Source organism: Stegodyphus dumicola, chromosome 3 (assembly GCF_044657685.1).
Source record: "Stegodyphus dumicola isolate Sdum_Otavi_A_Nest chromosome 3, ASM4465768v1".
Lineage (NCBI taxonomy): Eukaryota > Metazoa > Arthropoda > Arachnida > Araneae > Eresidae > Stegodyphus > Stegodyphus dumicola.
The window spans coordinates 236944860-236970119 of NC_140770.1; the positions used below are offsets into that span (position 1 = coordinate 236944860).

General features: G+C 32.8%; 1 long non-coding RNA gene across 2 annotated transcripts in view; it reads right to left on the bottom strand.

Moving 5' to 3' along the window:
• Positions 1–204: 204 nt before the first annotated feature.
• LOC146998293 (uncharacterized) overlaps positions 205–25260 on the bottom strand; it is a 57972-nt gene continuing 32916 nt past the window's right edge. For both annotated transcript variants that reach the window (XR_015040425.1, XR_015040426.1), the window contains exons 7-11: positions 23208–23567; positions 17442–17801; positions 11667–12026; positions 5891–6250; positions 205–478 (exon numbers count right to left, since the gene is read on the bottom strand). This is a non-coding gene — a long non-coding RNA (uncharacterized LOC146998293). The remainder of the gene's footprint in view (positions 479–5890; positions 6251–11666; positions 12027–17441; positions 17802–23207; positions 23568–25260) is intronic.

Sequence of the window (25260 nt, forward strand, 5' to 3'; positions counted from 1 at the left end):
TCCAAAATGTAAAGAGAATTATTAACTCTTTGTTGAAAGTGCTATTAATGAAATATAAAAGAATTTAAAAAATTTTGATGGGAACATGTGAAATACATGGAAGACTTTGCATACTCACTACTATTCATAATAAGGCAATTTTTATATTTCCCATAATTTGGATCCATCTTTCTCGTGTTATGAACAGGATTCTCAAGACATAAGTACCCAAAATATTTTTATTAAAATTGATACTTTGCTTTGAAACAACAGAAATACAGAAAGTAAGCAGTACTTTTACTCAAGATACGTCCATTAAAACCATTAAAATACTTTTAACAAATCAAATGCTCTTTGGACAAGTCTTTGAAAGGAGTTCCTCTCAGATACGGAGGTCTTCTGCAAATCGCATCTTTTAAATTTTGCAGCACAATGGTGTTTTGGCTCAAAGTTGAATTCTTCAGCCAGCGTAATCGACAGTCACAGTATAAAGGAAAATCTAAAAGCAAAAAATAATAATTTAGAATTTAAATCTACATTAAACGACATAATTTTACCAATAGCAAGTATTACAAAAAAAAATTAATGTGGGATGACATCGTTTATTATAATCGGATGACGCGACAAGCTGTGAGAATAAATCTTTTACTTTTTTCGATGATGGAAGTCAGACGATTCCGCCATTAAGACGATGACGCGACTGAAAGATGTTTACATGAAAAAGACAGTCGATTCTCTTCATCTGTATATATCATCTATGTAAATTCATCTATTTCCTTCTACGTATGTAATTACTTTGTAGTTTGTTGCAACTATTCATGTTTCATTAAATATTCAAGTTTTACATAAATCGGATTAGTTTATTAGCCCCTAGACAGCCACCTAAGAAGTAAGTTTATAGACATCATATTCCTAGACAGTAAGTACCGATTCTACATTAATAAATATAAAAATTTGAATCTGCTAACTATTACTGTTAAACTGTTTATATATGTGAGTTCGTTATTATTTAATATCGAAACATTAACAACATTCATATGATCGCCTCAGAAACTATGTTTAGAAGAAGAAAATCTATACAAATTCTATGCAATTCATCGTTACCTTTTGGCATCAGAAATTTTGCTAGTTAAGATGAAAAACATTTTAAGTAATTATTTAATGATAATATTGTTACGATACGCCCGACTGCGGTAACATAGCTTCCCCGAAAAGCGAGTTTAGGGTTACCAGAAAGTGGCAAAGCAAGACAGGATTGCCAGATTTGATGTGAAATCGTCCATTTGGCGACAAAATTGGTTATATGCCATAGACGGAGCGAGAACATTTTAGAACGAATTCTTACCGGTTTTTCCCAAAATGTTCTCGAAGGCAGATCAAAAGCTGTATAAACCCTGCTTGTACGCGGAGTAGCAGTTTATCGTGAAAGTATCTTGTGTGTGTTGAGTTCAGAGCGATCGACCGAGTCGGAAGCTGTACTTTTAGTACTTTGCCGTGAAGATGTCTTCACCGTCATGACTGAAGGCTGTATTTGCTGATTGTTTAAGCGTCTCCAAATCTACGAAACCGTAGAATGGAACAGATTTTAATCTTTGCTAACCAGAGCTGTGAAGTCAAAGTCGGAATCGGAGTCGATAAACTGCTACTCTGCGTACAGGCAGGATTTATATCGCTTTTGACCTGCCTTCGAGAACATTCTGGAGCAACCGGTAAGAATTCGTATTAGAATGTTCTCGCTCCGTCTATGGCATATCGCCAATTTTGAGGTCAAACATCGCCAAACGGGTGATTTCGGGCCAAGTTTGGCAATCCTGTCTTTCCTTGCCAGTTTCTGGCAACCCTAAACACTCTTTTGCGAGGTAGCTATCTTACTGCGGCTGGGCATTTCGTAACACTACTATTTAAAATTCCTTTACATTTCGGAAAAATTTAAAGTATATAGATGATTTATAGTCCTTAAACACACTTTAAATAAATAGATAATTTAGAGTCTTAAAATTTATGAGAATATATTAAGTCATATAACTGTAAACACAACAGAAGACATTTTATACCTTTATATTAAAATTCGATTTCTTTTAAGCATTTTTAATTAAATTTCATGTAAAATTTAACTTTAGAATAGGAGTTGGGGTAAAAAATATTTCTAAGGTTTGGTCATACAAAGAGCCAGTTTACACTGTTTGTATTTGCATTTCAGGAAGCGATGACGATCAGAATGTTTTATATCAATGTCTTACTCTATAATTTTTATTTTTATTTATTACGTGCTCCGCCCTTAGGCACTACACGGAAAGGGAGGGATGCCCCGTGGAGGTCTTTTTAAGGGAAACTGGCTCGTATCCACGTTACAGATGGGGAAAACCACGAAAACGCCCATGCAGCCAGCCCGTTCGCCGGGACTCGAACCCCGGAACAAACTACCAGTGTTCAGCGGCTTTTACCGCTCGGCCGCTGGTGGGCATGTCTTACTCTCGAAAAGTGATTTTCAAACTGGCAGCCCACCGACCACATGCGGCTTCTGAAGTAAATTTATGCGAATAGCAATGCATTTCAGTTCTGTATATTTTGCAAATACAGTGTTGCAAAGATTTCAAGTTTTTCAGTTATTTGAAGTCAGAGTTTATATTGTTTTCATTTCCATTAAAAACAGTCATAAATAACACCAAAAAAAGTTTAAAATGGAACTAATTCACTTTCAGTATAATATGAAATTTACTCAAACATTTGAAAATATAAATTTTTCTAACATTTAATTCATGCATCTCAAGACATCTGATGTGGATACCACATAACATCCTTGTATGGTCTATTAAATTATACACACTTTTGTTGCATTTCATTTAAACTTAGTTCCTCGAATTTCATTAATGATATATTTCTCATTTAATTAATTAAGTTGTCACCACGCGGCAAGACAAAAATACGTAAAACTTTTAAATATCTTCATTAAAAATTGAAAAAATATAGAAAAACATAAAACATCAAATACAGTTAAAACAATTTTATTTATTTATTTATTTTTTTTTTTTCAATTAAAATTACAGTTTCTAAGTAAAAACAAGCAATTCCGCCAGCGAGCAAAAAGACATATTTTTTGGTGCACAAAACTGAAAATTTACTTTTGGTCCCACTCCGCAAAAAGACACTGAAGTTAGTTCACAAATTGACGTAATTTAGTTCTACTAAGAGTTTCAAATGTAAACAAACATGGCTGCTCCTTTAGGCTTAGCCGCACTTAAACAACTTTTAAATTGCTCATAATTCTACAACTATTGCGTGAAAATTAACTTAAGACATAAATACCTTAATCGGAACATAAGAACAACATACTTCAATAATTTTTAAAGCAAAAAAATAATAATTTACTAGCACATTAGAATTAATAAAAACTGAGCCGAGTAAAAGAGTAGATATATATATATATAGAGAGAGAGAGATTTGTATACTTTTGGTACCGCCGATTGCAAACAAAACTTCAGGTGCATAACTACAAGTTATATCAATTCTATATACAAAATTTCAACTTCCTGAGGCCACTCGTTGTTTAGCTAAGGGAGATACATACGTACGTACGTCCAGACGTCACGAAAATCTCTTTTGAATCCATTTTAAATACATTTTACAATCCGTTTTGGGGAAAAGAATCCTTTATCCTATCCTTACGTACAGATATCACACAAAAATATCGTTAAATTGCATTCGATAGTGGTCAAAATGGATATTTTCGTTGAAATATGATACCCGAAATTTTTCGCGATGGCAATACTTTTTTTTACTTCGTATAGAGAAGTAAATAAGCTATGTGGCGAATTTTCGAACTAAGAATAATTGCTTTGTTTGGAAATATATTTATATGGGAACAGCGTTTTTTCACAGTTGGAAATTAATAAGAAATCGAGTGACTGATGAACATTTAAAAACCGTGACGAAGATAATTTCTATGAATTTCTCTCCAAGACTACGAGCATAATCAGAATGGAAATGCTATCATGTGTCAAGCTGTAGTAAGAAATAAATAAGTTTATAATTGTTTACGTACAAACATGCGTACTTTTATTTATGCTTCGAAGAAAATTTTAGCAAATAAGAGAAAAAGACTAGCTTGCTAGGATTAATTCTCAATTTTGTCCCACCTGGTAAATATTCTTTGAAAACATAGGAAGTGTTCATAATTTTTTTTTTATTTTTAGTTTAGAATAAAGTAATTATTTAGTGATTAAAAATTAATTGCAAGAAATGTCAGTTTAAGGGTTTAGTATTTAGCTGCTAATTGCTTTAAAGTGTAACCAACAAAAAATTTTTACAGAAATTATATATAAATTTCTATTTTTTCCCTTTGCGATATTATTAACATTACGATTTGAAAAATATTTAGTAGAGGTAATTTAAAATTTACTTTAAGTATTTTTTAATTAATAAAAATTTTTTGTTAAAAAACAAAATTCTGGTTTCAAACCATACATTCGGCCGGCATGCAATTTGAGTTTGAGGCCACTACTCTGGAAAGTGTTATGCCATAATATTTTTTTAATTTTAATTTTTTATCAGAATCAATGATATCAATTTATTAACTGTAAACTCAAAGAATTTGATTTTTTCCCCCCATAATGGTGGTTACTAGCCATTTTGAGGCGTTCACCACTACTAACGCCAGAAGAATGCCCAGCCGGTATAGTGGTTAACCCTAACTGCCGTAGCCATGGACCCGGTTTCGAATCCCGGAGAAGGCATAGTTGTAACTGTCCACCCCTTCATGGGAGGCAACGGTGGCCACGTATTTAGGTACTTCCATCATGAAATGGCCACCACTTTCGGGCTGTGTAGTGAGTCAAAGCTAATGGGTATTAAATAAAGTATTCGGCCATTTAAAAAACACTAAGGCCAGAAGTAAGGAAGAAGATCGTTTTATTATGGAGGCACCTAATAGACGCACATCTTTATCTCCTGTTAGTAGCCCACAAACTTTGAAATTTTGTATATGGGACAGCTATAGCGTGCAGTTGTGCATTTCCTTTTCTGGTTGCAGTCGGCTGCACCAAACGTATACAAATACATCTATACCCAATCTGTTATCCGGATCGGTGAGCTCAATATGTTTATTCTTATAAAAAATGTTGGTAAATTATGCATTTTTTGATTAAAAATTGATTGAATTATGTTGTTCTTATATTCCAGTTAAGGTTTTCATGCGTTCATTTAATCTGCATGCAATAGTTATTGAATTATCAACAATTTAAAAGTTTATGTGATACTAATCCTAAAGAGGCCGCCATTTGTTTGTATTTGAAACTCTTATTAAAATAGTGAATTAAGTCAATTTGTGTACCAACTTCAGTATCTTTTTACCGAGTGGGACCAGAAGTAAATGTTCAGTTGTGTGCACGGAAAAATCTGTCTTCCTGCCCGCTGGACGAATTGCTTGTTTTTACGTAGAAACTGTAATTTTAATAGTAGAAAAAAAAATTTAGCTCTTTTAACTGTATTTGGTGGTTAGGTTTTCTGTATTTTTCTATTTTTAATGAAGATGCTTTGAGTTTTAATGCATTTTTGTCTTGCTAAGTGAGAATGAAAAATACATCTCTAATGAAATAAGTTTAAACAAAATGCAGGAAAATATGTGTATTATTTAATAAGCTGTACAAGGAAGTTACATGGTGTCCTTTTAGCGCAGTTAAAAGTACCAAATGAAAATTAAGGTATTAATATCTGAATATACCAAGCAATATATAAGGTCGTCATTTCATTTTTAATAGAATATTTATCTGAAAAATAAGATAATATTTAAATTTGTCCAAAATGTAAAGAGAATTATTAACTCTTTGTTGAAAGTGCTATTAATGAAATATAAAAGAATTTAAAAAATTTTGATGGGAACATGTGAAATACATGGAAGACTTTGCATACTCACTACTATTCATAATAAGGCAATTTTTATATTTCCCATAATTTGGATCCATCTTTCTCGTGTTATGAACAGGATTCTCAAGACATAAGTACCCAAAATATTTTTATTAAAATTGATACTTTGCTTTGAAACAACAGAAATACAGAAAGTAAGCAGTACTTTTACTCAAGATACGTCCATTAAAACCATTAAAATACTTTTAACAAATCAAATGCTCTTTGGACAAGTCTTTGAAAGGAGTTCCTCTCAGATACGGAGGTCTTCTGCAAATCGCATCTTTTAAATTTTGCAGCACAATGGTGTTTTGGCTCAAAGTTGAATTCTTCAGCCAGCGTAATCGACAGTCACAGTATAAAGGAAAATCTAAAAGCAAAAAATAATAATTTAGAATTTAAATCTACATTAAACGACATAATTTTACCAATAGCAAGTATTACAAAAAAAATTAATGTGGGATGACATCGTTTATTATAATCGGATGACGCGACAAGCTGTGAGAATAAATCTTTTACTTTTTTCGATGATGGAAGTCAGACGATTCCGCCATTAAGACGATGACGCGACTGAAAGATGTTTACATGAAAAAGACAGTCGATTCTCTTCATCTGTATATATCATCTATGTAAATTCATCTATTTCCTTCTACGTATGTAATTACTTTGTAGTTTGTTGCAACTATTCATGTTTCATTAAATATTCAAGTTTTACATAAATCGGATTAGTTTATTAGCCCCTAGACAGCCACCTAAGAAGTAAGTTTATAGACATCATATTCCTAGACAGTAAGTACCGATTCTACATTAATAAATATAAAAATTTGAATCTGCTAACTATTACTGTTAAACTGTTTATATATGTGAGTTCGTTATTATTTAATATCGAAACATTAACAACATTCATATGATCGCCTCAGAAACTATGTTTAGAAGAAGAAAATCTATACAAATTCTATGCAATTCATCGTTACCTTTTGGCATCAGAAATTTTGCTAGTTAAGATGAAAAACATTTTAAGTAATTATTTAATGATAATATTGTTACGATACGCCCGGCTGCGGTAACATAGCTTCCCCGAAAAGCGAGTTTAGGGTTACCAGAAAGTGGCAAAGCAAGACAGGATTGCCAGATTTGATGTGAAATCGTCCATTTGGCGACAAAATTGGTTATATGCCATAGACGGAGCGAGAACATTTTAGAACGAATTCTTACCGGTTTTTCCCAAAATGTTCTCGAAGGCAGATCAAAAGCTGTATAAACCCTGCTTGTACGCGGAGTAGCAGTTTATCGTGAAAGTATCTTGTGTGTGTTGAGTTCAGAGCGATCGACCGAGTCGGAAGCTGTACTTTTAGTACTTTGCCGTGAAGATGTCTTCACCGTCATGACTGAAGGCTGTATTTGCTGATTGTTTAAGCGTCTCCAAATCTACGAAACCGTAGAATGGAACAGATTTTAATCTTTGCTAACCAGAGCTGTGAAGTCAAAGTCGGAATCGGAGTCGATAAACTGCTACTCTGCGTACAGGCAGGATTTATATCGCTTTTGACCTGCCTTCGAGAACATTCTGGAGCAACCGGTAAGAATTCGTATTAGAATGTTCTCGCTCCGTCTATGGCATATCGCCAATTTTGAGGTCAAACATCGCCAAACGGGTGATTTCGGGCCAAGTTTGGCAATCCTGTCTTTCCTTGCCAGTTTCTGGCAACCCTAAACACTCTTTTGCGAGGTAGCTATCTTACTGCGGCTGGGCATTTCGTAACACTACTATTTAAAATTCCTTTACATTTCGGATAAATTTAAAGTATATAGATGATTTATAGTCCTTAAACACACTTTAAATAAATAGATAATTTAGAGTCTTAAAATTTATGAGAATATATTTAAGAAGTCATATAACTGTAAACACAACAGAAGACATTTTATACCTTTATATTAAAATTCGATTTCTTTTAAGCATTTTTAATTAAATTTCATGTAAAATTTAACTTTAGAATAGGAGTTGGGGTAAAAAATATTTCTAAGGTTTGGTCATACAAAGAGCCAGTTTACACTGTTTGTATTTGCATTTCAGGAAGCGATGACGATCAGAATGTTTTATATCAATGTCTTACTCTATAATTTTTATTTTTATTTATTACGTGCTCCGCCCTTAGGCACTACACGGAAAGGGAGGGATGCCCCGTGGAGGTCTTTTTAAGGGAAACTGGCTCGTATCCACGTTACAGATGGGGAAAACCACGAAAACGCCCATGCAGCCAGCCCGTTCGCCGGGACTCGAACCCCGGAACAAACTACCAGTGTTCAGCGGCTTTTACCGCTCGGCCGCTGGTGGGCATGTCTTACTCTGGAAAAGTGATTTTCAAACTGGCAGCCCACCGACCACATGCGGCTTCTGAAGTAAATTTATGCGAATAGCAATGCATTTCAGTTCTGTATATTTTGCAAATACAGTGTTGCAAAGATTTCAAGTTTTTCAGTTATTTGAAGTCAGAGTTTATATTGTTTTCATTTCCATTAAAAACAGTCATAAATAACACCAAAAAAAGTTTAAAATGGAACTAATTCACTTTCAGTATAATATGAAATTTACTCAAACATTTGAAAATATAAATTTTTCTAACATTTAATTCATGCATCTCAAGACATCTGATGTGGATACCACATAACATCCTTGTATGGTCTATTAAATTATACACACTTTTGTTGCATTTCATTTAAACTTAGTTCCTCGAATTTCATTAAAGATATATTTCTCATTTAATTAATTAAGTTGTCACCACGCGGCAAGACAAAAATACGTAAAACTTTTAAATATCTTCATTAAAAATTGAAAAAATATAGAAAAACATAAAACATCAAATACAGTTAAAACAATTTTATTTATTTTTTTTTTTTTTTTTTTTTCAATTAGAATTACAGTTTCTAAGTAAAAACAAGCAATTCCGCCAGCGAGCAAAAAGACATATTTTTTGGTGCACAAAACTGAAAATTTACTTTTGGTCCCACTCCGCAAAAAGACACTGAAGTTAGTTCACAAATTGACGTAATTTAGTTCTACTAAGAGTTTCAAATGTAAACAAACATGGCTGCTCCTTTAGGCTTAGCCGCACTTAAACAACTTTTAAATTGCTCATAATTCTACAACTATTGCGTGAAAATTAACTTAAGACATAAATACCTTAATCGGAACATAAGAACAACATACTTCAATAATTTTTAAAGCAAAAAAATAATAATTTACTAGCACATTAGAATTAATAAAAACTGAGCCGAGTAAAAGAGTAGATATATATATATAGAGAGAGAGAGAGATTTGTATACTTTTGGTACCGCCGATTGCAAACAAAACTTCAGGTGCATAACTACAAGTTATATCAATTCTATATACAAAATTTCAACTTCCTGAGGCCACTCGTTGTTTAGCTAAGGGAGATACATACGTTCGTACGTCCAGACGTCACGAAAATCTCTTTTGAATCCATTTTAAATACATTTTACAATCCGTTTTGGGGAAAAGAATCCTTTATCCTATCCTTACGTACAGATATCACACAAAAATATCGTTAAATTGCATTCGATAGTGGTCAAAATGGATATTTTCGTTGAAATATGATACCCGAAATTTTTCGCGATGGCAATACTTTTTTTTACTTCGTATAGAGAAGTAAATAAGCTATGTGGCGAATTTTCGAACTAAGAATAATTGCTTTGTTTGGAAATATATTTATATGGGAACAGCGTTTTTTCACAGTTGGAAATTAATAAGAAATCGAGTGACTGATGAACATTTAAAAACCGTGACGAAGATAATTTCTATGAATTTCTCTCCAAGACTACGAGCATAATCAGAATGGAAATGCTATCATGTGTCAAGCTGTAGTAAGAAATAAATAAGTTTATAATTGTTTACGTACAAACATGCGTACTTTTATTTATGCTTCGAAGAAAATTTTAGCAAATAAGAGAAAAAGACTAGCTTGCTAGGATTAATTCTCAATTTTGTCCCACCTGGTAAATATTCTTTGAAAACATAGGAAGTGTTCATAATTTTTTTTTTATTTTTAGTTTAGAATAAAGTAATTATTTAGTGATTAAAAATTAATTGCAAGAAATGTCAGTTTAAGGGTTTAGTATTTAGCTGCTAATTGCTTTAAAGTGTAACCAACAAAAAATTTTTACAGAAATTATATATAAATTTCTATTTTTTCCCTTTGCGATATTATTAACATTACGATTTGAAAAATATTTAGTAGAGGTAATTTAAAATTTACTTTAAGTATTTTTTAATTAATAAAAATTTTTTGTTAAAAAACAAAATTCTGGTTTCAAACCATACATTCGGCCGGCATGCAATTTGAGTTTGAGGCCACTACTCTGGAAAGTGTTATGCCATAATATTTTTTTAATTTTAATTTTTTATCAGAATCAATGATATCAATTTATTAACTGTAAACTCAAAGAATTTGATTTTTTCCCCCCATAATGGTGGTTACTAGCCATTTTGAGGCGTTCACCACTACTAACGCCAGAAGAATGCCCAGCCGGTATAGTGGTTAACCCTAACTGCCGTAGCCATGGACCCGGTTTCGAATCCCGGAGAAGGCATAGTTGTAACTGTCCACCCCTTCATGGGAGGCAACGGTGGCCACGTATTTAGGTACTTCCATCATGAAATGGCCACCACTTTCGGGCTGTGTAGTGAGTCAAAGCTAATGGGTATTAAATAAAGTATTCGGCCATTTAAAAAACACTAAGGCCAGAAGTAAGGAAGAAGATCGTTTTATTATGGAGGCACCTAATAGACGCACATCTTTATCTCCTGTTAGTAGCCCACAAACTTTGAAATTTTGTATATGGGACAGCTATAGCGTGCAGTTGTGCATTTCCTTTTCTGGTTGCAGTCGGCTGCACCAAACGTATACAAATACATCTATACCCAATCTGTTATCCGGATCGGTGAGCTCAATATGTTTATTCTTATAAAAAATGTTGGTAAATTATGCATTTTTTGATTAAAAATTGATTGAATTATGTTGTTCTTATATTCCAGTTAAGGTTTTCATGCGTTCATTTAATCTGCATGCAATAGTTATTGAATTATCAACAATTTAAAAGTTTATGTGATACTAATCCTAAAGAGGCCGCCATTTGTTTGTATTTGAAACTCTTATTAAAATAGTGAATTAAGTCAATTTGTGTACCAACTTCAGTATCTTTTTACCGAGTGGGACCAGAAGTAAATGTTCAGTTGTGTGCACGGAAAAATCTGTCTTCCTGCCCGCTGGACGAATTGCTTGTTTTTACGTAGAAACTGTAATTTTAATAGTAGAAAAAAAAATTTAGCTCTTTTAACTGTATTTGGTGGTTAGGTTTTCTGTATTTTTCTATTTTTAATGAAGATGCTTTGAGTTTTAATGCATTTTTGTCTTGCTAAGTGAGAATGAAAAATACATCTCTAATGAAATAAGTTTAAACAAAATGCAGGAAAATATGTGTATTATTTAATAAGCTGTACAAGGAAGTTACATGGTGTCCTTTTAGCGCAGTTAAAAGTACCAAATGAAAATTAAGGTATTAATATCTGAATATACCAAGCAATATATAAGGTCGTCATTTCATTTTTAATAGAATATTTATCTGAAAAATAAGATAATATTTAAATTTGTCCAAAATGTAAAGAGAATTATTAACTCTTTGTTGAAAGTGCTATTAATGAAATATAAAAGAATTTAAAAAATTTTGATGGGAACATGTGAAATACATGGAAGACTTTGCATACTCACTACTATTCATAATAAGGCAATTTTTATATTTCCCATAATTTGGATCCATCTTTCTCGTGTTATGAACAGGATTCTCAAGACATAAGTACCCAAAATATTTTTATTAAAATTGATACTTTGCTTTGAAACAACAGAAATACAGAAAGTAAGCAGTACTTTTACTCAAGATACGTCCATTAAAACCATTAAAATACTTTTAACAAATCAAATGCTCTTTGGACAAGTCTTTGAAAGGAGTTCCTCTCAGATACGGAGGTCTTCTGCAAATCGCATCTTTTAAATTTTGCAGCACAATGGTGTTTTGGCTCAAAGTTGAATTCTTCAGCCAGCGTAATCGACAGTCACAGTATAAAGGAAAATCTAAAAGCAAAAAATAATAATTTAGAATTTAAATCTACATTAAACGACATAATTTTACCAATAGCAAGTATTACAAAAAAAATTAATGTGGGATGACATCGTTTATTATAATCGGATGACGCGACAAGCTGTGAGAATAAATCTTTTACTTTTTTCGATGATGGAAGTCAGACGATTCCGCCATTAAGACGATGACGCGACTGAAAGATGTTTACATGAAAAAGACAGTCGATTCTCTTCATCTGTATATATCATCTATGTAAATTCATCTATTTCCTTCTACGTATGTAATTACTTTGTAGTTTGTTGCAACTATTCATGTTTCATTAAATATTCAAGTTTTACATAAATCGGATTAGTTTATTAGCCCCTAGACAGCCACCTAAGAAGTAAGTTTATAGACATCATATTCCTAGACAGTAAGTACCGATTCTACATTAATAAATATAAAAATTTGAATCTGCTAACTATTACTGTTAAACTGTTTATATATGTGAGTTCGTTATTATTTAATATCGAAACATTAACAACATTCATATGATCGCCTCAGAAACTATGTTTAGAAGAAGAAAATCTATACAAATTCTATGCAATTCATCGTTACCTTTTGGCATCAGAAATTTTGCTAGTTAAGATGAAAAACATTTTAAGTAATTATTTAATGATAATATTGTTACGATACGCCCGGCTGCGGTAACATAGCTTCCCCGAAAAGCGAGTTTAGGGTTACCAGAAAGTGGCAAAGCAAGACAGGATTGCCAGATTTGATGTGAAATCGTCCATTTGGCGACAAAATTGGTTATATGCCATAGACGGAGCGAGAACATTTTAGAACGAATTCTTACCGGTTTTTCCCAAAATGTTCTCGAAGGCAGATCAAAAGCTGTATAAACCCTGCTTGTACGCGGAGTAGCAGTTTATCGTGAAAGTATCTTGTGTGTGTTGAGTTCAGAGCGATCGACCGAGTCGGAAGCTGTACTTTTAGTACTTTGCCGTGAAGATGTCTTCACCGTCATGACTGAAGGCTGTATTTGCTGATTGTTTAAGCGTCTCCAAATCTACGAAACCGTAGAATGGAACAGATTTTAATCTTTGCTAACCAGAGCTGTGAAGTCAAAGTCGGAATCGGAGTCGATAAACTGCTACTCTGCGTACAGGCAGGATTTATATCGCTTTTGACCTGCCTTCGAGAACATTCTGGAGCAACCGGTAAGAATTCGTATTAGAATGTTCTCGCTCCGTCTATGGCATATCGCCAATTTTGAGGTCAAACATCGCCAAACGGGTGATTTCGGGCCAAGTTTGGCAATCCTGTCTTTCCTTGCCAGTTTCTGGCAACCCTAAACACTCTTTTGCGAGGTAGCTATCTTACTGCGGCTGGGCATTTCGTAACACTACTATTTAAAATTCCTTTACATTTCGGAAAAATTTAAAGTATATAGATGATTTATAGTCCTTAAACACACTTTAAATAAATAGATAATTTAGAGTCTTAAAATTTATGAGAATATATTTAAGAAGTCATATAACTGTAAACACAACAGAAGACATTTTATACCTTTATATTAAAATTCGATTTCTTTTAAGCATTTTTAATTAAATTTCATGTAAAATTTAACTTTAGAATAGGAGTTGGGGTAAAAAATATTTCTAAGGTTTGGTCATACAAAGAGCCAGTTTACACTGTTTGTATTTGCATTTCAGGAAGCGATGACGATCAGAATGTTTTATATCAATGTCTTACTCTATAATTTTTATTTTTATTTATTACGTGCTCCGCCCTTAGGCACTACACGGAAAGGGAGGGATGCCCCGTGGAGGTCTTTTTAAGGGAAACTGGCTCGTATCCACGTTACAGATGGGGAAAACCACGAAAACGCCCATGCAGCCAGCCCGTTCGCCGGGACTCGAACCCCGGAACAAACTACCAGTGTTCAGCGGCTTTTACCGCTCGGCCGCTGGTGGGCATGTCTTACTCTCGAAAAGTGATTTTCAAACTGGCAGCCCACCGACCACATGCGGCTTCTGAAGTAAATTTATGCGAATAGCAATGCATTTCAGTTCTGTATATTTTGCAAATACAGTGTTGCAAAGATTTCAAGTTTTTCAGTTATTTGAAGTCAGAGTTTATATTGTTTTCATTTCCATTAAAAACAGTCATAAATAACACCAAAAAAAGTTTAAAATGGAACTAATTCACTTTCAGTATAATATGAAATTTACTCAAACATTTGAAAATATAAATTTTTCTAACATTTAATTCATGCATCTCAAGACATCTGATGTGGATACCACATAACATCCTTGTATGGTCTATTAAATTATACACACTTTTGTTGCATTTCATTTAAACTTAGTTCCTCGAATTTCATTAAAGATATATTTCTCATTTAATTAATTAAGTTGTCACCACGCGGCAAGACAAAAATACGTAAAACTTTTAAATATCTTCATTAAAAATTGAAAAAATATAGAAAAACATAAAACATCAAATACAGTTAAAACAATTTTATTTATTTTTTTTTTTTTTTTTCAATTAGAATTACAGTTTCTAAGTAAAAACAAGCAATTCCGCCAGCGAGCAAAAAGACATATTTTTTGGTGCACAAAACTGAAAATTTACTTTTGGTCCCACTCCGCAAAAAGACACTGAAGTTAGTTCACAAATTGACGTAATTTAGTTCTACTAAGAGTTTCAAATGTAAACAAACATGGCTGCTCCTTTAGGCTTAGCCGCACTTAAACAACTTTTAAATTGCTCATAATTCTACAACTATTGCGTGAAAATTAACTTAAGACATAAATACCTTAATCGGAACATAAGAACAACATACTTCAATAATTTTTAAAGCAAAAAAATAATAATTTACTAGCACATTAGAATTAATAAAAACTGAGCCGAGTAAAAGAGTAGATATATATATATATAGAGAGAGAGAGAGATTTGTATACTTTTGGTACCGCCGATTGCAAACAAAACTTCAGGTGCATAACTACAAGTTATATCAATTCTATATACAAAATTTCAACTTCCTGAGGCCACTCGTTGTTTAGCTAAGGGAGATACATACGTACGTACGTCCAGACGTCACGAAAATCTCTTTTGAATCCATTTTAAATACATTTTACAATCCGTTTTGGGGAAAAGAATCCTTTATCCTATCCTTACGTACAGATATCACACAAAAATATCGTTAAATTGCATTCGATAGTGGTCAAAAAGGATATTTTCGTTGAAATATGATACCCGAAATTTTTCGCGATGGCAATACTTTTTTTTACTTCGTATAGAGAAGTAAATAAGCTATGTGGCGAATTTTCGAACTAAGAATAATTGCTTTGTTTGGAAATATATTTATATGGGAACAGCGTTTTTTCACAGTTGGAAATTAATAAGAAATCGAGTGACTGATGAACATTTAAAAACCGTGACGAAGATAATTTCTATGAATTTCTCTCCAAGACTACGAGCATAATCAGAATGGAAATGCTATCATGTGTCAAGCTGTAGTAAGAAATAAATAAGTTTATAATTGTTTACGTACAAACATGCGTACTTTTATTTATGCTTCGAAGAAAATTTTAGCAAATAAGAGAAAAAGACTAGCTTGCTAGGATTAATTCTCAATTTTGTCCCACCTGGTAAATATTCTTTGAAAACATAGGAAGTGTTCATAATTTTTTTTTTATTTTTAGTTTAGAATAAAGTAATTATTTAGTGATTAAAAATTAATTGCAAGAAATGTCAGTTTAAGGGTTTAGTATTTAGCTGCTAATTGCTTTAAAGTGTAACCAACAAAAAATTTTTACAGAAATTATATATAAATTTCTATTTTTTCCCTTTGCGATATTATTAACATTACGATTTGAAAAATATTTAGTAGAGGTAATTTAAAATTTACTTTAAGTATTTTTTAATTAATAAAAATTTTTTGTTAAAAAACAAAATTCTGGTTTCAAACCATACATTCGGCCGGCATGCAATTTGAGTTTGAGGCCACTACTCTGGAAAGTGTTATGCCATAATATTTTTTTAATTTTAATTTTTTATCAGAATCAATGATATCAATTTATTAACTGTAAACTCAAAGAATTTGATTTTTTCCCCCCATAATGGTGGTTACTAGCCATTTTGAGGCGTTCACCACTACTAACGCCAGAAGAATGCCCAGCCGGTATAGTGGTTAACCCTAACTGCCGTAGCCATGGACCCGGTTTCGAATCCCGGAGAAGGCATAGTTGTAACTGTCCACCCCTTCATGGGAGGCAACGGTGGCCACGTATTTAGGTACTTCCATCATGAAATGGCCACCACTTTCGGGCTGTGTAGTGAGTCAAAGCTAATGGGTATTAAATAAAGTATTCGGCCATTTAAAAAACACTAAGGCCAGAAGTAAGGAAGAAGATCGTTTTATTATGGAGGCACCTAATAGACGCACATCTTTATCTCCTGTTAGTAGCCCACAAACTTTGAAATTTTGTATATGGGACAGCTATAGCGTGCAGTTGTGCATTTCCTTTTCTGGTTGCAGTCGGCTGCACCAAACGTATACAAATACATCTATACCCAATCTGTTATCCGGATCGGTGAGCTCAATATGTTTATTCTTATAAAAAAATGTTGGTAAATTATGCATTTTTTGATTTAAAATTGATTGAATTATGTTGTTCTTATATTCCAGTTAAGGTTTTCATGCGTTCATTTAATCTGCATGCAATAGTTATTGAATTATCAACAATTTAAAAGTTTATGTGATACTAATCCTAAAGAGGCCGCCATTTGTTTGTATTTGAAACTCTTATTAAAATAGTGAATTAAGTCAATTTGTGTACCAACTTCAGTATCTTTTTACCGAGTGGGACCAGAAGTAAATGTTCAGTTGTGTGCACGGAAAAATCTGTCTTCCTGCCCGCTGGACGAATTGCTTGTTTTTACGTAGAAACTGTAATTTTAATAGTAGAAAAAAAAATTTAGCTCTTTTAACTGTATTTGGTGGTTAGGTTTTCTGTATTTTTCTATTTTTAATGAAGATGCTTTGAGTTTTAATGCATTTTTGTCTTGCTAAGTGAGAATGAAAAATACATCTCTAATGAAATAAGTTTAAACAAAATGCAGGAAAATATGTGTATTATTTAATAAGCTGTACAAGGAAGTTACATGGTGTCCTTTTAGCGCAGTTAAAAGTACCAAATGAAAATTAAGGTATTAATATCTGAATATACCAAGCAATATATAAGGTCGTCATTTCATTTTTAATAGAATATTTATCTGAAAAATAAGATAATATTTAAATTTGTCCAAAATGTAAAGAGAATTATTAACTCTTTGTTGAAAGTGCTATTAATGAAATATAAAAGAATTTAAAAAATTTTGATGGGAACATGTGAAATACATGGAAGACTTTGCATACTCACTACTATTCATAATAAGGCAATTTTTATATTTCCCATAATTTGGATCCATCTTTCTCGTGTTATGAACAGGATTCTCAAGACATAAGTACCCAAAATATTTTTATTAAAATTGATACTTTGCTTTGAAACAACAGAAATACAGAAAGTAAGCAGTACTTTTACTCAAGATACGTCCATTAAAACCATTAAAATACTTTTAACAAATCAAATGCTCTTTGGACAAGTCTTTGAAAGGAGTTCCTCTCAGATACGGAGGTCTTCTGCAAATCGCATCTTTTAAATTTTGCAGCACAATGGTGTTTTGGCTCAAAGTTGAATTCTTCAGCCAGCGTAATCGACAGTCACAGTATAAAGGAAAATCTAAAAGCAAAAAATAATAATTTAGAATTTAAATCTACATTAAACGACATAATTTTACCAATAGCAAGTATTACAAAAAAAATTAATGTGGGATGACATCGTTTATTATAATCGGATGACGCGACAAGCTGTGAGAATAAATCTTTTACTTTTTTTGATGATGGAAGTCAGACGATTCCGCCATTAAGACGATGACGCGACTGAAAGATGTTTACATGAAAAAGACAGTCGATTCTCTTCATCTGTATATATCATCTATGTAAATTCATCTATTTCCTTCTACGTATGTAATTACTTTGTAGTTTGTTGCAACTATTCATGTTTCATTAAATATTCAAGTTTTACATAAATCGGATTAGTTTATTAGCCCCTAGACAGCCACCTAAGAAGTAAGTTTATAGACATCATATTCCTAGACAGTAAGTACCGATTCTACATTAATAAATATAAAAATTTGAATCTGCTAACTATTACTGTTAAACTGTTTATATATGTGAGTTCGTTATTATTTAATATCGAAACATTAACAACATTCATATGATCGCCTCAGAAACTATGTTTAGAAGAAGAAAATCTATACAAATTCTATGCAATTCATCGTTACCTTTTGGCATCAGAAATTTTGCTAGTTAAGATGAAAAACATTTTAAGTAATTATTTAATGATAATATTGTTACGATACGCCCGGCTGCGGTAACATAGCTTCCCCGAAAAGCGAGTTTAGGGTTACCAGAAAGTGGCAAAGCAAGACAGGATTGCCAGATTTGATGTGAAATCGTCCATTTGGCGACAAAATTGGTTATATGCCATAGACGGAGCGAGAACATTTTAGAACGAATTCTTACCGGTTTTTCCCAAAATGTTCTCGAAGGCAGATCAAAAGCTGTATAAACCCTGCTTGTACGCGGAGTAGCAGTTTATCGTGAAAGTATCTTGTGTGTGTTGAGTTCAGAGCGATCGACCGAGTCGGAAGCTGTACTTTTAGTACTTTGCCGTGAAGATGTCTTCACCGTCATGACTGAAGGCTGTATTTGCTGATTGTTTAAGCGTCTCCAAATCTACGAAACCGTAGAATGGAACAGATTTTAATCTTTGCTAACCAGAGCTGTGAAGTCAAAGTCGGAATCGGAGTCGATAAACTGCTACTCTGCGTACAGGCAGGATTTATATCGCTTTTGACCTGCCTTCGAGAACATTCTGGAGCAACCGGTAAGAATTCGTATTAGAATGTTCTCGCTCCGTCTATGGCATATCGCCAATTTTGAGGTCAAACATCGCCAAACGGGTGATTTCGGGCCAAGTTTGGCAATCCTGTCTTTCCTTGCCAGTTTCTGGCAACCCTAAACACTCTTTTGCGAGGTAGCTATCTTACTGCGGCTGGGCATTTCGTAACACTACTATTTAAAATTCCTTTACATTTCGGATAAATTTAAAGTATATAGATGATTTATAGTCCTTAAACACACTTTAAATAAATAGATAATTTAGAGTCTTAAAATTTATGAGAATATATTTAAGAAGTCATATAACTGTAAACACAACAGAAGACATTTTATACCTTTATATTAAAATTCGATTTCTTTTAAGCATTTTTAATTAAATTTCATGTAAAATTTAACTTTAGAATAGGAGTTGGGGTAAAAAATATTTCTAAGGTTTGGTCATACAAAGAGCCAGTTTACACTGTTTGTATTTGCATTTCAGGAAGCGATGACGATCAGAATGTTTTATATCAATGTCTTACTCTATAATTTTTATTTTTATTTATTACGTGCTCCGCCCTTAGGCACTACACGGAAAGGGAGGGATGCCCCGTGGAGGTCTTTTTAAGGGAAACTGGCTCGTATCCACGTTACAGATGGGGAAAACCACGAAAACGCCCATGCAGCCAGCCCGTTCGCCGGGACTCGAACCCCGGAACAAACTACCAGTGTTCAGCGGCTTTTACCGCTCGGCGCTGGTGGGCATGTCTTACTCTGGAAAAGTGATTTTCAAACTGGCAGCCCACCGACCACATGCGGCTTCTGAAGTAAATTTATGCGAATAGCAATGCATTTCAGTTCTGTATATTTTGCAAATACAGTGTTGCAAAGATTTCAAGTTTTTCAGTTATTTGAAGTCAGAGTTTATATTGTTTTCATTTCCATTAAAAACAGTCATAAATAACACCAAAAAAAGTTTAAAATGGAACTAATTCACTTTCAGTATAATATGAAATTTACTCAAACATTTGAAAATATAAATTTTTCTAACATTTAATTCATGCATCTCAAGACATCTGATGTGGATACCACATAACATCCTTGTATGGTCTATTAAATTATACACACTTTTGTTGCATTTCATTTAAACTTAGTTCCTCGAATTTCATTAAAGATATATTTCTCATTTAATTAATTAAGTTGTCACCACGCGGCAAGACAAAAATACGTAAAACTTTTAAATATCTTCATTAAAAATTGAAAAAATATAGAAAAACATAAAACATCAAATACAGTTAAAACAATTTTATTTATTTTTTTTTTTCAATTAGAATTACAGTTTCTAAGTAAAAACAAGCAATTCCGCCAGCGAGCAAAAAGACATATTTTTTGGTGCACAAAACTGAAAATTTACTTTTGGTCCCACTCCGCAAAAAGACACTGAAGTTAGTTCACAAATTGACGTAATTTAGTTCTACTAAGAGTTTCAAATGTAAACAAACATGGCTGCTCCTTTAGGCTTAGCCGCACTTAAACAACTTTTAAATTGCTCATAATTCTACAACTATTGCGTGAAAATTAACTTAAGACATAAATACCTTAATCGGAACATAAGAACAACATACTTCAATAATTTTTAAAGCAAAAAAATAATAATTTACTAGCACATTAGAATTAATAAAAACTGAGCCGAGTAAAAGAGTAGATATATATATATAGAGAGAGAGAGAGATTTGTATACTTTTGGTACCGCCGATTGCAAACAAAACTTCAGGTGCATAACTACAAGTTATATCAATTCTATATACAAAATTTCAACTTCCTGAGGCCACTCGTTGTTTAGCTAAGGGAGATACATACGTACGTACGTCCAGACGTCACGAAAATCTCTTTTGAATCCATTTTAAATACATTTTACAATCCGTTTTGGGGAAAAGAATCCTTTATCCTATCCTTACGTACAGATATCACACAAAAATATCGTTAAATTGCATTCGATAGTGGTCAAAATGGATATTTTCGTTGAAATATGATACCCGAAATTTTTCGCGATGGCAATACTTTTTTTTACTTCGTATAGAGAAGTAAATAAGCTATGTGGCGAATTTTCGAATTAAGAATAATTGCTTTGTTTGGAAATATATTTATATGGGAACAGCGTTTTTTCACAGTTGGAAATTAATAAGAAATCGAGTGACTGATGAACATTTAAAAACCGTGACGAAGATAATTTCTATGAATTTCTCTCCAAGACTACGAGCATAATCAGAATGGAAATGCTATCATGTGTCAAGCTGTAGTAAGAAATAAATAAGTTTATAATTGTTTACGTACAAACATGCGTACTTTTATTTATGCTTCGAAGAAAATTTTAGCAAATAAGAGAAAAAGACTAGCTTGCTAGGATTAATTCTCAATTTTGTCCCACCTGGTAAATATTCTTTGAAAACATAGGAAGTGTTCATAATTTTTTTTTTATTTTTAGTTTAGAATAAAGTAATTATTTAGTGATTAAAAATTAATTGCAAGAAATGTCAGTTTAAGGGTTTAGTATTTAGCTGCTAATTGCTTTAAAGTGTAACCAACAAAAAATTTTTACAGAAATTATATATAAATTTCTATTTTTTCCCTTTGCGATATTATTAACATTACGATTTGAAAAATATTTAGTAGAGGTAATTTAAAATTTACTTTAAGTATTTTTTAATTAATAAAAATTTTTTGTTAAAAAACAAAATTCTGGTTTCAAACCATACATTCGGCCGGCATGCAATTTGAGTTTGAGGCCACTACTCTGGAAAGTGTTATGCCATAATATTTTTTTAATTTTAATTTTTTATCAGAATCAATGATATCAATTTATTAACTGTAAACTCAAAGAATTTGATTTTTTCCCCCCATAATGGTGGTTACTAGCCATTTTGAGGCGTTCACCACTACTAACGCCAGAAGAATGCCCAGCCGGTATAGTGGTTAACCCTAACTGCCGTAGCCATGGACCCGGTTTCGAATCCCGGAGAAGGCATAGTTGTAACTGTCCACCCCTTCATGGGAGGCAACGGTGGCCACGTATTTAGGTACTTCCATCATGAAATGGCCACCACTTTCGGGCTGTGTAGTGAGTCAAAGCTAATGGGTATTAAATAAAGTATTCGGCCATTTAAAAAACACTAAGGCCAGAAGTAAGGAAGAAGATCGTTTTATTATGGAGGCACCTAATAGACGCACATCTTTATCTCCTGTTAGTAGCCCACAAACTTTGAAATTTTGTATATGGGACAGCTATAGCGTGCAGTTGTGCATTTCCTTTTCTGGTTGCAGTCGGCTGCACCAAACGTATACAAATACATCTATACCCAATCTGTTATCCGGATCGGTGAGCTCAATATGTTTATTCTTATAAAAAAATGTTGGTAAATTATGCATTTTTTGATTTAAAATTGATTGAATTATGTTGTTCTTATATTCCAGTTAAGGTTTTCATGCGTTCATTTAATCTGCATGCAATAGTTATTGAATTATCAACAATTTAAAAGTTTATGTGATACTAATCCTAAAGAGGCCGCCATTTGTTTGTATTTGAAACTCTTATTAAAATAGTGAATTAAGTCAATTTGTGTACCAACTTCAGTATCTTTTTACCGAGTGGGACCAGAAGTAAATGTTCAGTTGTGTGCACGGAAAAATCTGTCTTCCTGCCCGCTGGACGAATTGCTTGTTTTTACGTAGAAACTGTAATTTTAATAGTAGAAAAAAAAATTTAGCTCTTTTAACTGTATTTGGTGGTTAGGTTTTCTGTATTTTTCTATTTTTAATGAAGATGCTTTGAGTTTTAATGCATTTTTGTCTTGCTAAGTGAGAATGAAAAATACATCTCTAATGAAATAAGTTTAAACAAAATGCAGGAAAATATGTGTATTATTTAATAAGCTGTACAAGGAAGTTACATGGTGTCCTTTTAGCGCAGTTAAAAGTACCAAATGAAAATTAAGGTATTAATATCTGAATATACCAAGCAATATATAAGGTCGTCATTTCATTTTTAATAGAATATTTATCTGAAAAATAAGATAATATTTAAATTTGTCCAAAATGTAAAGAGAATTATTAACTCTTTGTTGAAAGTGCTATTAATGAAATATAAAAGAATTTAAAAAATTTTGATGGGAACATGTGAAATACATGGAAGACTTTGCATACTCACTACTATTCATAATAAGGCAATTTTTATATTTCCCATAATTTGGATCCATCTTTCTCGTGTTATGAACAGGATTCTCAAGACATAAGTACCCAAAATATTTTTATTAAAATTGATACTTTGCTTTGAAACAACAGAAATACAGAAAGTAAGCAGTACTTTTACTCAAGATACGTCCATTAAAACCATTAAAATACTTTTAACAAATCAAATGCTCTTTGGACAAGTCTTTGAAAGGAGTTCCTCTCAGATACGGAGGTCTTCTGCAAATCGCATCTTTTAAATTTTGCAGCACAATGGTGTTTTGGCTCAAAGTTGAATTCTTCAGCCAGCGTAATCGACAGTCACAGTATAAAGGAAAATCTAAAAGCAAAAAATAATAATTTAGAATTTAAATCTACATTAAACGACATAATTTTACCAATAGCAAGTATTACAAAAAAAATTAATGTGGGATGACATCGTTTATTATAATCGGATGACGCGACAAGCTGTGAGAATAAATCTTTTACTTTTTTCGATGATGGAAGTCAGACGATTCCGCCATTAAGACGATGACGCGACTGAAAGATGTTTACATGAAAAAGACAGTCGATTCTCTTCATCTGTATATATCATCTATGTAAATTCATCTATTTCCTTCTACGTATGTAATTACTTTGTAGTTTGTTGCAACTATTCATGTTTCATTAAATATTCAAGTTTTACATAAATCGGATTAGTTTATTAGCCCCTAGACAGCCACCTAAGAAGTAAGTTTATAGACATCATATTCCTAGACAGTAAGTACCGATTCTACATTAATAAATATAAAAATTTGAATCTGCTAACTATTACTGTTAAACTGTTTATATATGTGAGTTCGTTATTATTTAATATCGAAACATTAACAACATTCATATGATCGCCTCAGAAACTATGTTTAGAAGAAGAAAATCTATACAAATTCTATGCAATTCATCGTTACCTTTTGGCATCAGAAATTTTGCTAGTTAAGATGAAAAACATTTTAAGTAATTATTTAATGATAATATTGTTACGATACGCCCGGCTGCGGTAACATAGCTTCCCCGAAAAGCGAGTTTAGGGTTACCAGAAAGTGGCAAAGCAAGACAGGATTGCCAGATTTGATGTGAAATCGTCCATTTGGCGACAAAATTGGTTATATGCCATAGACGGAGCGAGAACATTTTAGAACGAATTCTTACCGGTTTTTCCCAAAATGTTCTCGAAGGCAGATCAAAAGCTGTATAAACCCTGCTTGTACGCGGAGTAGCAGTTTATCGTGAAAGTATCTTGTGTGTGTTGAGTTCAGAGCGATCGACCGAGTCGGAAGCTGTACTTTTAGTACTTTGCCGTGAAGATGTCTTCACCGTCATGACTGAAGGCTGTATTTGCTGATTGTTTAAGCGTCTCCAAATCTACGAAACCGTAGAATGGAACAGATTTTAATCTTTGCTAACCAGAGCTGTGAAGTCAAAGTCGGAATCGGAGTCGATAAACTGCTACTCTGCGTACAGGCAGGATTTATATCGCTTTTGACCTGCCTTCGAGAACATTCTGGAGCAACCGGTAAGAATTCGTATTAGAATGTTCTCGCTCCGTCTATGGCATATCGCCAATTTTGAGGTCAAACATCGCCAAACGGGTGATTTCGGGCCAAGTTTGGCAATCCTGTCTTTCCTTGCCAGTTTCTGGCAACCCTAAACACTCTTTTGCGAGGTAGCTATCTTACTGCGGCTGGGCATTTCGTAACACTACTATTTAAAATTCCTTTACATTTCGGATAAATTTAAAGTATATAGATGATTTATAGTCCTTAAACACACTTTAAATAAATAGATAATTTAGAGTCTTAAAATTTATGAGAATATATTTAAGAAGTCATATAACTGTAAACACAACAGAAGACATTTTATACCTTTATATTAAAATTCGATTTCTTTTAAGCATTTTTAATTAAATTTCATGTAAAATTTAACTTTAGAATAGGAGTTGGGGTAAAAAATATTTCTAAGGTTTGGTCATACAAAGAGCCAGTTTACACTGTTTGTAT